At 43.3% G+C, this 16,924-nt stretch overlaps 1 protein-coding gene across 3 annotated transcripts in view; it reads left to right on the forward strand.

The window, feature by feature from the left end:
- Positions 1-754: 754 nt before the first annotated feature.
- Positions 755-16,924, forward strand: part of PAQR8 (progestin and adipoQ receptor family member 8) — a 42,739-nt gene continuing 26,569 nt past the window's right edge. Inside the window, exon 1 of one of the 3 annotated variants that reach the window (XR_005202513.1) lies at positions 755-1,218. The gene's annotated coding sequence lies outside the window, so the exon portion shown is untranslated. Of the gene's footprint in view, positions 1,219-3,557; positions 3,583-16,924 lie in introns of those variants that run through there. The other 2 variants (XM_017542856.2, XM_037743599.1) reach the window with 2 other exon arrangements.

The following is a 16,924-nucleotide window of genomic DNA, read 5'->3' on the forward strand; positions in this document are numbered from 1 at the left end:
ATGTTTTGAAAAATAGACACATTGTACAAATGTGAGATGTTGTGTGACATGTCACTGAAACAGGGTGGTATAAGAGAAAAGTTTTGGGAACCAGCAGACCAGAATTAGGCCTGTCCTAGAAAAGTGCAGTGGCGCAATCTCGGCTCACTGCAACCTCCGCCTCCCAGGTTCAAGCAATTCTCCTGCCTCAGCCCCCTGAGTAGCTGGTACTGCAGGCGCATGCCACCATACCCAGCTAATTTTTGTATTTTTAGTAGAGACGAGCGTCTCACCATGTTGGCCAGGATGGTCTCCATCTCTTGACCTCGTGATCCGCCCGCCTCGGCCTCCCAAAGTGCTAGGAGGCATGAGCCACCGCGCCTGGCCCGAAGAAAGTTTTTTAAAAGCAAAGGCAACTTGATTTGTTAATTGATCATCCAACTTCGTAAGTGTATTTTTCTCATGGTAAAATAGAGAACATTGTGGGTGAGGAGCAAGTCGGGAGATGGAATTCTCCCCGCCGCCCCAATAGATTGTATGTGTGGGTCACTATTGCTGGGACCCACTAGGGCTCTAGACTGAGACACAGGGTAGAAGTGGGATCCTCTGCAGGGCAGTGTCAGATGTGTCTGTGTGATGTAGTCATGGGAGAGGCACGAGTCTTGGGCGAGTGTATCTTAGGGGTGTGGAAGTGTCTGCAAGGGCCTCCGTGGTGTGTCATCACATGATATGTCATGGGCATGACCCTGAAGGTTCACCCGAGGGTGGTGAGAGAGAGGCCAGGATTTGAATCAGTCTTGACGGAGCAGATGAAGTTTGTTATTGTTTTTTGCCCTTCCCGAGGGACTCTGGAAATGGCCCCCTGGGAGGTCAATTCTTGGAAAGAATACTAGGGCAGTTAAGATGTCTGTGTCTCAAACTCTCCGGGCTTTTTGCAGCTACCAGGGACTGCGAGGGTCTGCGTCCTGGGTGGAAGGAAGCGGCGTCAGTCAACTTCCTCGCAGCGGCTGCAGCGGCGCGGGCAGCGGCGGAGCGCGCGGGTCTGCGCATCCCGCCCCCAGGTCGGGAAGGGGCGGAGCCGGGCGTCACCCGGCGGTCTCCTCCTCCCGGCCGCTCCCCCGAGCCTAGCCCGCCGCGGTCACAACCGCCCGCGGGAAGCTGGTGGCCGGGGCCCCGAGGCGGGAGTGCGGGCTGGGCCGGGCTAGGCTGCGCGCGCGGGCTCGGCCGCCGCCCCTGCCGGTGAGTCCCGCCGCGGGAGGCGCGGAGCGGGTCGAGTTGGGTATCGGGACTGCTAGGTCGGGGAGCCCCGGGGCCCGAGCTCGGGAGGCGGGGACGTCTGCATCGCGGCGTTGGAGAGTCCTCGCACCCGATCCGGGAGGGGAAGTCCAGAGCCGCAGCGTTGGGGAACCCGAGGCCAGGGGCCGGAGTTTAGGGCCCCGATGTTGAGTCTCAGAATCCGAGCCCGGAAGGACGACGGGTCAGGATGTTGGGGAGCCCTGGAGCTCTGAACGTCTGTAGTGGGGTGGCCAGGACTACGATGCTGGGTAGAGAGGGAGACAGAGCCCGGAGAACTGGCGGGGATGTCGGGGCTGCAGTGTTGGGGAGCTGGAGCCCGGAGGGCGGGAGATTCAGGACTGGGACGTGGGAGAGTCCAGCAGACGGAACAAGGGGCGCCCTGTCCGCATTTTTGGGGCGCCCTCCGCGGGGCGGAGGGGAACGGAACCTGGGAGGGGAGGGCGAAAGGGTGGAAGCCGGGGGCGGGAGGGGGAGCCCGAGGTAGGAGAGCCTCGGAAAGAGTAGAGTGGGGCTAGGCATGAGGTTTCGCCGGGGTAAGATGGAGGGGGCTTCTCCGAGCGGGCGGGCGCGAGGAGCGGAGTTGTGCTGAGAGCCGCGGGCGGCTGGTTAATGGGCAGATGCTGGAGCTTGGCGGGATGGGAACGCTGCGGCGGGGGGTCGGAGGTGGCTGGTGGGGCCAGAACGCTGGGAACGTCTGTCTCTGCTATGGGAACGCAGCGCCCTCGGTGGAATAGGGTCGTAGACTACTCGAGAGGGAATCTAATCGAGAGAGCAAGACCAGGCATCCCCGGAGGAGGGCGGGTGGGGACCTCGCAGTCAGCGCGCTTGGGGAGTATTAGGATCCTGGGGTTGAGAGGCTGCTGCACCTCGCCCACCGAGTGCGGGGACCTGGAGGCAGCCGGGCACCGCAGCTTCCTGTGCAGCTGTGGGTGCTCCAGGCACTGGCAGATTAGCGGGAGGGTCAGGGGCCTTGGCAGGCTCATTATCTTGACCTAAGTTGCGTCTCGTATTTCTGAGCTGGGTTAGAAATGATTTTGTATGGGGACCCGATGAGAAGAGCCTGGGCTAAAATGAATAGTTATGGAGTAAGATTTCAAATGTGCAAGTAATACCTACCTGTATGTGTGTGGCTTAGGGATAACCCATATAATACGGGTATGTGTGACTTTTAGACCCACGTGTACTTCTTGTTCCAGTACTCCGTGAGAGACAGCTTCTGCGTAAAAACAAGGAAAATCCACAACCCATACACACACCAAACAACACCCACACACGCACTGCCTTCCACAGTCGAGTAAACATGAGGGTATTGTGCAGTTTGGGATTGTGTCAGTGAAGACTCCTGTTACTGAAGTTAATAGGAGTTGCCTGCCTGGAAGGTGGACTGCCCTTGACTTGCCCTGTTAAGATCATCCATAGCCTGTGCCCAACCCCGAGCTGCTGCACCCTTGACCAGGTCAACTGGAAGGGAGCCAGACTGCTTAGGATACTCAGTGGATGAGTATCCAAGTGTGTATCTAAAAACAAAGGACCAAGTCACGGCTTTTGTTTTCGTATTTTATTTATGTTGTTTGTCCTTGGGTGCACGTCCTTCAATTACTAGTTAAATGTTGACTATCTTATATTAACTAATCTTGTATTGTTAATTATGTATGGTAATTAGTTATTTGGTGTAACAGCCAATTCAGGAAGACCCAGAGTGGAGGAATCTTAAGTATATCCATTGAAAGATACCTATTTTTATTTTTTACGGTTATGTGTGGGGGGTGAGGTGGATTTTCTTTTGGTGCATATAGGTCCATCTTCTGACACTGAGATTTGAGCGACATTGGAAGAACAAGGATTATTTTGGTAACTAGTATTTGTTGGGTCTGTTTATCAATTCATGAAAAGGAAATCTCTAATAATTAGAGGACAGAAAGTGATTTATTCATTTTACAAGAATCATTTCAGGACAAGCATTTTTCCATTAAGGGTGTGTGTATGCCTTATTGAGTGGTCCGGACTTTCACCAAAATCTGCATTATCATTCCTGCAGCAGTATACTTACTCACTTGGACGTAACACTTGCTGATGCTTCCAGTTCTTTATCCAAATGTTAAAATAAATATGCCAGTATTTATACATTCAAATCAGTATTTCTCCCCTCAAAAACCTAATCTTGGCAAGCTGTGTACTAATTCTAGTGATGCTGTCACTGCTGAGAATAATTTTGGAGCTCCTGCTTTGGAGTTGCCTTCAGAGTTTGCAACACATTTCCTGATTGCCTCAGTGATGGCAAACCTTCCTCAGCTGGGAAACAGCCAGGTACTGTGCAGGGCCAACTTGAGCTTCCGAGGTGGGGAATAGAGGTTGTCAATATGAAGTATACCCATTAAAGTAATGAAAATTCTCTTGAAGGACCGGCAGTTTTAAAAGGGGCATTCAGTTATGGCATGGAGTATGTGTTTAGGATTGGAAGGAATTACGGTTGGTCCCTGAACAACACCGGGGTTAGGGTCTCCCATCACCTCCACAGTGGAAATTTTGAGTACAATGTTTAACTCCCCAAAAACTTAACTGTATTTTGAAGCACAACCTTCATTTTGGTGTTTATGCTCTGGTGTGTTTCTGGTATGTGTATAAAGTAATTGGTCCTGTCACTTTATTGTTGTAGCTTATGGCATATTGGGCTAGAAAAAGTAAGCCTTTCTTTCCTCCTTCCTGATGCTTGTTACTAGGCAGCCTCCATCACTGTGGATTTTCACAGAAAGCAAAACAAAAATACAAAAGACTTGTTGTCTCACCAAAAAAAAAAAAAAAGGTACCCAGAAAGCCATTGGCCCCAGCGGTGGGTAATGCCTGGTGCTTGACTTTTGATGTGAAAGGATCTGTAGAAGTAAAGAAAAGAGAATGATTTCTGAACATTCATTTCAACTTTGAGATTTCATGGCACACAGTATAAAAAAATGAACTGAACATATCTCTTTTTAAAATCCCCATTTTTTTTTTTCAGGTTGTGTATCATAAAGGATCACACAGCCACCGCTTGAATCTTGATCTAGCTGTGATTTGGGGCAAGTTGTTTCATCTCTTTTGGCCTCAGTTTTCTTACCGTAAAATGAAGATATCAATGAGTATACCTCATGGGGCTGTGATAAAGATAAAATAACATTGATGCTTGTAGAACACTTGAGTTCAGTGCCCAGCACATCATGAGTGTTCAATAGATGCTAGCTATTCTTGTTAGGAATACTTATTGATAGTTTTTAATTAAAATTCCTTTGAAGCCATGTGGAAATTTATCATTTCCCAGGTAATGATATTCCCTTTGGTTGGATTTTGCAACTAAATACAGAACATTTTGTTTTTTGCCCTCCTGGTCTTTTAGGAGTTTTTAACGGGTAACCTTAAAAGCAACTACAATTATTTCCTTTTTGTTTATTCAGAAATGAGGAAACACAGACTCCAAATAAACAGGGTCAGTGCTCTGAGTTACTTTCTTTTGAATTCATATATATATTTTTAAATGAGCATTCCTGTTATGATTGTATAGTAGGTATAACAGTTTGGTGTGGTAATGCAAATCTGAAAGAAAAGAGTTTAAAAGCCTCTCCTAATTTTTTTTTCCTTCATCCGGTGAAAATATTATTCTAACGAAACAGCTACAGTTCTCTTGGCATGTATTGAAAGAGATGATTCTGCTAAACATTCCCTTCATCCCTTCATTCCAAACGCTCTGCTGTGTTTTTTAAACAATACGGAAGAATAGCCTGGCACTGAAATCTCAGCTCTTCTGTAAATGTCAACGCTTTTTGTTTCAAGTTTATAAATTTTATTTATTATATATACATACATTTACTAGAAAGATGGGAAAGTTTCATCATAATTTTAATCAGATGATTGGGGCTGCTATGTAATAGTTAATGTTTCATGAAATGTTGACTGTTTAGTGAGAATTCTCTGTTTTAAGCAAGCAAATGCTGGAGATGGAGAGGCTCAAGACACAGGCTTAGCCCTTCAGAAGCTCACATCATGTGCTGTCTTAGGATGATGCATGAACAAAAGTTTCTTCTCCTAATGGCCTGTGGAGCTAAGGATTAATATGGATTCCACTACATGATCTTTTCCCTCAATTTCTCCAAGAAGGGTAAATAGGTGGATCTCTCAATAATGTTCATCTTTTTAAGCCAGATTAACTCTTTCAGAACTAGATCCCAATATGCACTCAGAGGCCATAAAAGGAGATAATAGCTATAAAAGTACTTAGTGAATTACAAAGTTATATATCTGTAGGATAGGATGGTATTATTGCTGTACCAAACTTTCCTGGAATGTTGTGTTTGGTTCTTGCTCTGTCTTCTGAGTAGCGGTTTATGCACTTGTAAAGTACCAGGAAGCAATATACATTGTGGCTTAAACTGGAGCCTTGAATCTTTTTTTTTTTTTGAGAAAGAGTCTTGCTCCGTCACCCAGGCTGGAGTGCAATGGTGCTATCTTGGCTCACTGCAACCTCTACCTCGCAGGTTCAAATTATTCTCCTGCCTCAGCCTCCTGAGTAGCTGGGATTATAGGCGCATGCCACCATGCCCAGCTGATTTTTGTTGTTTTTAGTAGAGATGGGGTTTTACCATGTTGGTCAGGCTGATCTCGAACTCCTGACCTCGTGATCTGCCCATCTCAGCCTCTGAAACTACTGGGATTATAGGCTTGAACCACCGTGCCTGGCCTGGAGCCATGATTCTTAATGGGGAAAAGTGGGTGGTGAATTTGCCCCTTTCCCCCAGAGGATGAACTTTCGTGATGTCTGGATTTGATTGTCATAACTGGAGGGGGAGGGATGTTACTGGCATCTAGTGAATGGAGACCAGAGATGTTGCTATCCATCCTATAATGCACAGGACGGCCCCTCACAACAAAGAATTATCTGGTTCAAAACATCGGTAGCGCTCAGAAGCCCTTGCCTAGAGTGTGGGATCTGGAGTAAGGATAAACCTGCATTAGCACCCTGACACCACCAGCTCTTAACTGTGCCACCTGCGTGTGTTACTTAATCTGAGTATCCATAGAATGCATATCTGAAGAGATGTGAATTAAATGAGAGAGTGTGTGTGAAATGCTCAGCACACAGAAAGACTGCAATAAATGTTAACTCTTAGTATCATGACTGGTTAGTAGATGTAGGTGAAAATCCAAAGACTGTGCTTCAAACAGACACAGCTTTTGTTTATTTATGGGAAGAATCCAGATTTCTTGTTTTCATGTGCACGCCCAGGCAGGGGCACAGACTTAGGGCCTCCAGCATCCCTGGTACCTTCTGCATTCTGGCCTAGTTTCTGCCAGACAGCTAAGTGTAGTCTGCAGATCAACCAAGCAAACAGGACAGTCCCCCAGACTTGTGTAGAGGAAAGATGAGTTGAGGATGGAGGAGCTTTCTGTTCCATGTGAGCTACACTTGGAAGGAAGAGATAGCCAGGCCAGGAAGCTCCTTCTGATTGAACTTATGTCCCAGGCCTCTGAAGGCTCTTCTCAGACCCCTGTCTAGACACGATCAGAGAATTTCCTCTGCTGTGTGAGGAGGTCTGGCCATTTCCCCTTCCTTTTGCTTTTCTTTAACCGGGTATGGTGGTTCACAAAGCCTGTAATCCCAGTACTTTGGGAAGCCCAGACGGGAAGAGAGCTTGAGCCCTAAGAGTTCAAGACCAGCCAGAGCAATATGGCAAGACCCCATCTCCACAAAAAATACAAAAATTAGCCAGGTGTGGTGACACGTGCCTGTAGTTCCAGTTACTTGTGCACACACGTGCGCACACACACACACACAAGCCACATGAATGAGTAATCAACTCAGTAACAAGCAGATCTTCAGTAGCAGGGTAGAGTGGAGCAAATCCTGTGCACAGAGAATGTTTAGCAGACAAGGATGTAAATAAGTAACAGTGTTAGTTTAGCTGTGATCTAGAAACTATTGGTACTATGGTTCTCAGTCCTGGCTATAGAATAGAATCACCTGAGGCTGTCTAAGAATATTGATGCCCCAGCCCCACCCCAGACCATTGTTAGTAAGTCAAAGTGAGTAGCTCCTGGGTATCAGATTTTTTAAATTTCATTGTGAGTTGTGGGTCAAGGACCACTGCCTTGTGAAACGAATGACTTGCATTAAAAAAATAAGAGAAGAAAAGGTAATTAAAAATATCTTAGTAACAAGTCTTGTATTGTTAAACTTTTGTTTAGTCATGGGTGTATGCTGGCTTCTAATTGGTTGTGGTCAAAGTTTGAAAAACATTGTTTTGGAAACTTAGAGGTGTTTAGTTATAATACTAACAAATTTACCTCATTCAATATTTCTGTGTGCACATCTGCTGGACAGTTTTCAAAGTGCTTTTATATATTTTCTCAAATATGACTTTTGCTACCATCCCATGAGGCATAAAGAGTGATGTGGTTTAGCTCTGGGTCCCCTACCCAAATCTCACTTTGAATTGTAATGATCCCACATAGCAAGGGCTGGACCAGGTGGAAATAATTCAATCATGGGGGCAATTTCCTGCATGCTGTTTTGTCCAGATCTGATGGTTTTATAAGAGGCTTCTCCTGAAAGAAAGATTTTTATTTCCTCAGTGTCTTGGAGTGGTATAGGCTTCCCAACCATCTAGGTGGCAAATAAACAGTTCATAGATTCCTATGTGAAGAATATTCAATACCATATCAGAGCAGTATTTGTTGAATGAGTGAATTAGTAATTATGATGAATGTTAATATACAACAGAGGTAATAGATGACTTCAAAATTTTGAGACGAGTACACCTAGGGAAGACCCAAGGCTGGTTCACCTCTCTTTCCAGGGTGACCTGGTTCCTGACTTTAATCAACCCTCAGTTCCTAGAGCTATAAGAATTTGAGAAAGACCAAAGCTAGGGTTATTGATTTAAGAGATTTTTGTTGATTTTGAAATGCAGCTAACAGTAGAGGTGGTGACATTTATCCTTCTAGGGTCCAAGATTAAAAGGAGCAAAGAAGGAAAACAATCTCTATTATCAAAGAATAGAGAATTGGGTGCTTTTCAACAGTATTGTGAAACTCTGTATTTGCCCTGTCCTTAACACCTGCACTTTTGAGTCCAAGAGAATACCAAAAGGTTCAAAATAAATCCATCGTCAGGAAACTGGAGGTGAGCTACACTTACCCAACCCAGGAGAAGATGGAAATAAGATATACATACTCTGCTGAATAATGTCTGTGGATCATCATTTTGGGAGAAATGACTTTTTGTTGGTGAAAACTGTCTTTTTGTTTTCTTCTTAGATTCATAAAGAAAATTTGGTAAATCTGTATAAAATATGGAAGAAAAGAGCAGATAGTATATAGTCAGTGGTGGAGTGTAATGGCTCTCAAATTAGAAAATTTATATTCTCCATGGTGAATTCATTCCAGAAATGCCATCTTAGCTTTTTGATTCTTGCACTTAAGCAAGATAAAGGCATTACTTATTCCCTTGAGTTGTCAGAGCCCTGAGCACTTTAGAAAGTGGAATTCGTTTCATGGATTAATACTGAATTGCCTGCAGTACTAAAATACTACCCAGATAGGTTCAAGGATGTCGTTGAAACTGGGTTGCATTTCAAGGAGGTAGGAACTGATTCATCAAATCTTGGTTTGATGAAGAGGTTCTAGTTGATTCATGAAGTGCTATAGGTGTTTCTTGGATTGCATGGCTTTTTTTTTTTCCTCTTTAAAACATACCGAATACAGTAATGACTTGTTTATGACTTTTATCTCCAGAACTATTGCCCCCTTCTGAGAAGCTGCTGGTCTGAGGGTCTTAGACAATGTTTTTGTCTCATCTGGGATGTAAATATTTTAGACTTTTGTAGCTCTGAAGAATCACTCTAACTCAGAGGGACACTTGGGAGGGAGAGGGAGAAAAAGGCTGTAGATGTTGTTGGGGCATAAATGAAATAAGGCTGGAGCAGCAGGGGTGGGGTTCAAATATGAAATTTGTTAATTCATTTATAGGGATTTTTTTTGTCCACTGAGAGATCTAAGAGAAGTGTAAAGCATGTCTTTGTGTGTTTAAGGAGCCTAATATATTTGGAGTGTCTGCTTTTTTTCCATGAAAGAGAACATTTTAGGGTGTTTATAATTGTGTGTAGGACTCTGAGGCACTGGCAGTAGGTGCAGTACCAGTCATTGTGAGACAGGGCAAAGTCAATGGCAGCTCTTGTACTTTGAGTGTAATTCAGGAGAAATAGCCTGAATGAGATCTTGAAAGAAGAATAACATCTAGAGAGGGAGACATTTATGATGGAAAACATAGCTTCTGCAATAGCACAGAGGCAAAAATCAGAATAGTATGTGGTATGAAAGGCCCTGAGGAAATCACTTTATTCGTCTTCATTTTTCTTCATATCACTTGGTACCACTTCACATGTATGTGTGTGTGATTACTCCCTATCTTCTGCGCTGGATGGCAGTGGTCAGCTACATAAGGAATACAAAGAGCAGGACCTCAGATCTAGATTCCCTTTTGCAAATGGGTGTTTACAGAAAGGGAAAAAAAAATGAAATCATTCATTTAAGAAATACTTTTCAAGGGTTTACTTTGTGCTTGGTTGGCACAGTTGTAGGTTCAAGAGATACAGAGATGAGCAAGGTCCCTTCCTTCATGCATCATATATTCTCTTAGGGAAGGCAGACAATAAACAAGTAAATCAGGACATAAGTGTATGATTTTAGGTAGTGAAAAATGCTATGAAGAAAAATAAATCAGGAAAAGGGGAAAGAGAGTGCCAGTTTTAGGTAAGGGTAAGGTAAACGTAAGATTTTACGTTACGTTAGCTCTTAGCTTCCTTAGAGAAGCCAAAGGCCACTGAAGTCTTTGCTAATGGAGTTCCAGCTTTATTCCATGCTCATCTTGTCCACTGACCCTCTCAGCAATACACACACACACACACACACACACACACACACACACACACACACAGTGAACATTCAGCAAGTATTTCATAATAGTAATAATAATGGTCTTGCTAGACTTGAATTGGAGCATTGTTTTTCTCCTTTTACTTTCTGTAAAATGTTTTTAAGTTTAAAACATATTGTCACAAGACCTTTACAGAAGAAGCATGAATTGCACACGAGAGGACACATAGGTACTGATGCCAATAACAGTGATCCACACATCACCCCTGTGGAGGAGAATATTGAACACAGCTGCACCAAAATGTTGTCACATGAAAAATGAAGAAAATATTAAACTGTTTACAAGTATGTGGCTGTGATACAACTCATGGCCTGGAGAACCACTGGGTCTAAATATTAACTACATTCTAAAGGAAGTAATAATATATCCATGCATACGTAAAAGCATACAAAGACATAAAATAGCTACCATGTTTGGAGCAATCACTGTGTGCCGGGCATTGTGCAATGTACATGTGTTATCTTTGGTCCCTGCACCAACCTTAGGAGGGAGATGTCCCAGTACAAATGGGAAACAGAGATGAAGTGGCTAGTGCAAGGCTATTACAGTTAGTGTCACAGCAAGAATGGCAGATTCCTTGTTTGTGTGGGGGACATGGAATAGAGTTCGGGAATGTTGGTTTAATTAAAGGATTCCTTGGAGTGCATATCTAACCTGGCATTACTCCAGGGTGGAGTTTCCTGTCTGTCCAGCTGAGCACCCTATCTAAGAAATTCTAGAAGCTGGGAATTTCTGGGGCTGACTCTGAATGGATGTAACTGGTTCCCTGAACCCATTGGAGGCATGGAGTGCATAGAACATTTTTTCACCATTTCATATGCCTGTACCACCACATACATGTCCATCAAGCAGCTGCACGAGCCATTAAAACTTGGAAGTGCTTAGTTTTTGGCTGGGGATGACTGCAGCTCAATGTGAGCCACCACCAGCTCACTAAAGCTGACTTGGAACTCTAACTTGTGATTATGTGTATCTGTAAAAGATCTAGGTAATGAATATCGGAAGGTTGTGAGATTTAGAAACTTCCACAGCATAGATAACTAATAATAATCAAATTATTATTACTGGTGTTGAAAAAGGTTAGGCAGTAATGGATGATCTAGAGTGACAGTGATGTTCTCCATGTGTTTAACTCCCTCATGTTGACCCAGAACCCACCCATGTTTCTAGAGAGGCAGGCTGGTCTCTTGGTGCCTCTGTGACCTGGGAACAATGCCCTCAAAACCTCAGATCTAAAACAGGTTACATTTAATGAGCACATGTTATATGCTAAGAGTTTTACATGTATTTCTTTCTCTTTCTCTTAAGCTTTCTGTTATTAAAATTTTAAACAGGCAGAGATAGACAATATGACATAATAAATCAATCCCCATGTGCCCATCAAACAACTTCAGTAATAACTCATAGCCAACTCCATGTATATATATCTTTTTTTTTTTTTTTTTTTTTTTTTTTTTTTTTTTTTTTTTTTTTTTTTTTTTTTTTTTTTTTTTTTTTTTTTTTTTTTTTTTTTTTTTTTTTTTTTTTTTTTTTTTGACGGAGTTTCACTCATGTTACCCAGGCTGGAGTGCAATGGCGCGATCTCGGCTCACCGCAACCTCCGCCTCCTGGGTTCAGGCAATTCTCCTGCCTCAGCCTCCTGAGTAGCTGGGATTACAGGCACGCACCACCATGCCCAGCTAATTTTTTGTAGTTTAGTAGAGACGGGGTTTCACCATGTTGACCAGGATGGTCTCGATCTCTTGACCTCGTGATCCACCCGCCTCAGCCTCCCAAAGTGCTGGGATTACAGGCTTGAGCCACCGCGCCCGGCCTTCCATGTATATATATCTTACCTCCAGATTATTTTGAAGCAAATCCCAGACATCATATTATTTGTGAACATTCCAAAATGTGTTTCCAAAAGATAAGGACACTTTTATTTTAATTCTTTACGCTTCACAATAACCCTTTTAGATACCACTATATCCCTCTTTGACAGATGAAGGCTCTGAGACACAAGGAGTTTAAATTACTTGTCCCTGGTCACCCCAAATTGTAACTGAGAGAATCAGGCTTCAAATCCAAGTTGCCTAACTGCAAAGCCCATCTTGTTTACTACCAAGCTATATGGTTGTTACCAGACCCCACTATTGTAGCTAATCCTTGCATTACAGAATTGGATTCTGGGATTAGCAAACTTCTGTAGACATGACTATTGATTTCTATGAATTCAACTATTTTCACTTTGCTGCAAATTGGGTTCATTTAGGTACAAAAGGACAGAATGGCTGTGAAAGGCCTGCCTGAAGGAAAGAAAGGACCAGCCTGAAATATTAATGGGTTCTATTAGGGCAGCAGAACTAATAAAGCAGTCAAATCCTCCTTGTGATAGTGTTTTAAATCTTGGGAAAATCCACAGTGAAAAGGACTTAACAGAAAATATGACTGTCATTGGATATAGCTGCCAAGGGAACTAAAAGGTTTCTTATAAATGAATTCTCCTTTGGTTTTCTCTTGGCAGAAGGAATCAGCCATCCCACTGAGTCTTTTCAATTTGTTTCTAGCACAGCTAATTGTGTTTATTTGTCTCCAGAATCACATGCCTCTCTCCTCTCCCTTGCCTTTTCTTAAGGTCTCTTGCCTGCTGTGTACTGCTTTTACTGCCAGAAATGTTCACCTCACCTGGGAGCCAGCTGGCTGCTAACACTGAGTAGATGCTGGGAGGCTGATTCTGCCTCTCCAGAGATATGACCTGGCCTGTGTTGCCTTAGGGTAGAGGGAGAGATTGAATAAGCTGGCTAGTAAGGATCTGTTTTGTTTGTTTGTTGCCTCAGATGTGTCCACTTGGTCTGTGACAGCATTAAGAACAGAGCAGACAGCAAGTAAATAGTATTGATTAATTGATCAAGATAGCTTTGCTAGTTGATATGGTTTGGATCTGTGTCCCCACCCAAATCTCATATTCAGTTGTAATGCCCATTGTTGAAGGCGGGGCCTGGTGACTAGATCATGGGGGCAGCTTCTCATGGTTTCACATCATCCCCATTGGAGCTGTCATCCTGATAGTTCTCATGAGATTTAGTTGTTTATGTGGCAGCACATCCCCGCTCCCTGTCTTCCTCCTGTCCTGGCCTTGTGAAGTATTCCCTCCCTCTTTGCCTTCTGCCATGATCGTAAGCTTCCTGAGGCCTCCCCAGAAGCTGGGCAGATGCCAGCATCATGCTTCCTGTACAGCCTGCAGAACCATGGCCAATTAAACGTCTTTGCTTTGTAAATTACCCAGTGTCTAGTATTTCTTTATAGCAGTGCGATAATGGACTAATATACTAGTCAGGTTCGAGAAATTGGCTCTCCATTTTTCCTATATCAAAACATCACATTGACTTTTCTGCTTAATACTTTCCTTTGTCATTAGGATCGCTACACTGCCCTTTACTCAGTTCTTTTATTTTTCTTTTTGAAACAGGGTCTTGCTCTGTTGCCCAGGCTGTAGTCCAGTGGTATGATCATAGCTCACTATCGCCTTGAGCTCCTGGGCTCAAGTGATCCTCTTGCTTTAGCCTTCTCATTAGGTAGGATTACAGGCATGGACCACCATGTCAAGCTTATTTTTTTTATTTTTTGTAGGGTCTTGCTATGTTGCCCAGGCTGGTCTTGAACTGCTGGGGTTATAGGTGTGAGCCACTATGCCCAACTCCATTTGCTTGATTCCTAAACTTCTATTTCCTTTTCTTCCCCCTTGCCTGTCCTGTCCCATCACAGAAGCTGTGTAAATGCTGGAGAACATCTTAGCTCTTTTTTAACTATTTTGTCCACGGAGTTCTAGAAGACGGTAATTGTCAGGGTGCAGTTGAGGAAAAGCCGACAAATTCCATCTTGGGCCCTCTATGGACCTCGTTATTATTATTAGAGATGATGCAAGTTGGTGCCCTTTTCAGGGAAAATGTATTTTCTTTAAAGATTAGTTATTACAAATGTTTTGAAATAGTTTTTCATTATTGATATGATCATTACTTTTTTAAACAGTTCAGTGGGAAAAGCAGTAGACCACAAGTCACTTAGCTGTCTATAGTAGCGTCAACTCAGGGGTGGCAAATATATGGCTCTGTGTCTGCTCCGTCCTGATCCTCACCTCCCTCAAGAGCTCGTGGCAGACATTGTGAATCCGTAACACCTTGCCCTCTAAGCTCCAGTCCAGGCCTGGAATGCTACTTGACACAGGACTCCAGGAAGGCATTACCAAGCAATAGAGGTTGGCATGACGAGTGAAATCTATTTGCCATTTCCTAAATAAGTGGTCCGTAAAGCCCTTCCCATACTAAAATTCAGTGAGCTTTTTAGCTTGTGGTCATATTCGGTCCCTAACAGCTAGGCAGCAGATCTCCTCATTCAATGACATTACCATCCATAGATGCCAAACCCTTTCTAGAAAACAGATGAGAATGGAAATTTTTTTTTAATTAATTTTTTTAAAAGATGCAAGGTCTCACTCTGTCGCCTAGGTTGGAGTACAATGGTGTGATCATAGTTCACTATATCCTCCTCTCCTGGGCTCAAGTGATCCTCCCTCCTCAGCCTCCCAAGTACTTGGGATTACAGGTGCATGACACCACTCCTGGCTAATTTTTATTCATTTGTTCTTTTGTAGAGACAGGGTCTGTGTTGCCCAAGCTGGTCTTGAACTCCTAGGCTCAAGTGATCCTACTGCCTTGGCCTTCCAAAGCACTGGCATTACAGGTTTGAGCCACCATGCCTGGCTGGGATGTTTTAAACACTAATGGTTCATGGAAGATTTGGAGTCGCAACTCTCCCTTTGCAACTTACAGTAGGCCGTTCAGTGGTTTGTAGATTGGTTGGTTAGTCAGTAAGACTAATCAAATCATTCTTATGGAGGAAACAGAATGTTAATGCAGTGCTGAAGGGGAAGAAAAAGGAATTGAAACCGAGAGCCTGTCCTGCAGGAGTTCCCACTCTGGTATAGCAGTTGTATTAAACTGAATCTAGATTATGTGTAGTTTAATGAAATGGGAAAGCAAAAAACTTAGTGCCTAGTAATAACTAACTTGCTATCAGCTAATCTCTTTACTTTTGAAGAAATTTGGAGAATATTAAGATAGTGCCTATGAAGCATCAAGACTTCCTTGGTAAGGTTTTAGGTGTTTATGACCATATTATAGATAATGTATTGGATGGCAGTAATGGCTTAGGCCAGTCCGTAGTCACCAAACTCCTGATGAGCTGGTAGAATATGCAGGCAGAAGCTGCGTGGGCTGCTCCAGGCCTGTTTGTCTCTAGGAGGCTTGACAGAGGATGGCAGGCTGCCTTCTGGGTGGTTAAGATCAGGCTGTGTATTGTATGCACTGGTTTTCTCCTTTTATTTATTTTTTTTTGAGACAGAATTTCACTCTTGTTGCCCAGGATGGAGTACAATGGTGCCATCTTGGCTCATTAGAACCTCCGTCTCCTAGGTTCAAGCCATTCTCCTGCCTCAGCCTCCTGAGTAGCTGGGATTACAGGCGCGCACCACCATACCTGGCTAAGTTTTTGTATTTTTAGTAGAGGCAGGGTTTCTCCATGTTGGTCAGGCTGGTCTTGAACTCCTGACCTCAGGTGATCTGCCCGCCTCGGCCTCCCAATGTGCTGGGATTACAGTCGTGAGCTACCACATCTGGCCGGTTTTCTCTTATTTTAATCAACAGTATATTCTTTTGCAAGGAAAAGTCAAACTGAGGCTCATTTTGGAATGCTCTGATTTCAGAGCAAGGACAGCAGAGGTACTTTTCCATTTCAAAAGTCTTAACTGAATATTGGGTATGGGTTGAGGAAAAGCAGGAAAGAAAAACCCATATAGGTTAGACAAAATACTAGATTAGCTAAGTATTTTCTAAAAATTAGGTAAGATTTAGAGCCCCTCCCCCCATTAATTGTGTACTTTTATCTAGTAATTCGTATGTAAAAGTTATACTTAAGCTGAAATAACTTCTGGCTTACTATTATTCTTTATTTTCTCTATCTTCTTGGATGCCATATAAAAAGAAGCTCCCCAAATCATTTGCTTGTTATCTGGGAATGGGAAAGTAATTGAATTCTCGGGTGGGATGAGTGGTGGGTGAGGCTGAAATTGTGAGTTGGGGAATGAATGTAACTTTTCAGTAGATACTACAATCCTTTGTCAAAGGCGGTGCTGGGGTGATGGAAACAAAACTACAAGTGCTGACCTTGAAGTTCTGGTAACATTGAATGCTTGTCTCTTCCTAGCCCATGTGATCTATGGACTTGCCCAAATAGCTTCTTGCTGGTACTGTATTCTCTGTTTTCTAAAGGCACCTTAGGGACTTTAAAATGCACACTTTTGTTTTAAAATGCATCTTACTTGAATGTTAACTCGATGGTAAACTTATATAATATTGGCTGTTAGACACTGAATAAGCTTAAAATGCAAAAGTGACACTTTCTTAGCCTGCATTCATCTTACTGCTTGTAATTGCATTCAGTTTTTTCAACTTTAATTCAGAAGGCTTAAGTTGTTGGCCTTTATTATTCTTTTCAGTTTATATATGGCATTACTGTTACCAGAGGATTGTGGGTTTTTTTAAAGTACGTGATTCATTTAATTTGACGGGAGTCAGGCTTGGGCTGTCTGCCTTCTAGCCCACTTTGCCTCCAAGATCAATGCAACCTCAAAGAAGGAAAGTTGTCATTTTT

The sequence above is a fragment of the Cebus imitator genome, unplaced genomic scaffold (assembly GCF_001604975.1).
Source record: "Cebus imitator isolate Cc_AM_T3 unplaced genomic scaffold, Cebus_imitator-1.0 Scaffold148, whole genome shotgun sequence".
Lineage (NCBI taxonomy): Eukaryota > Metazoa > Chordata > Mammalia > Primates > Cebidae > Cebus > Cebus imitator.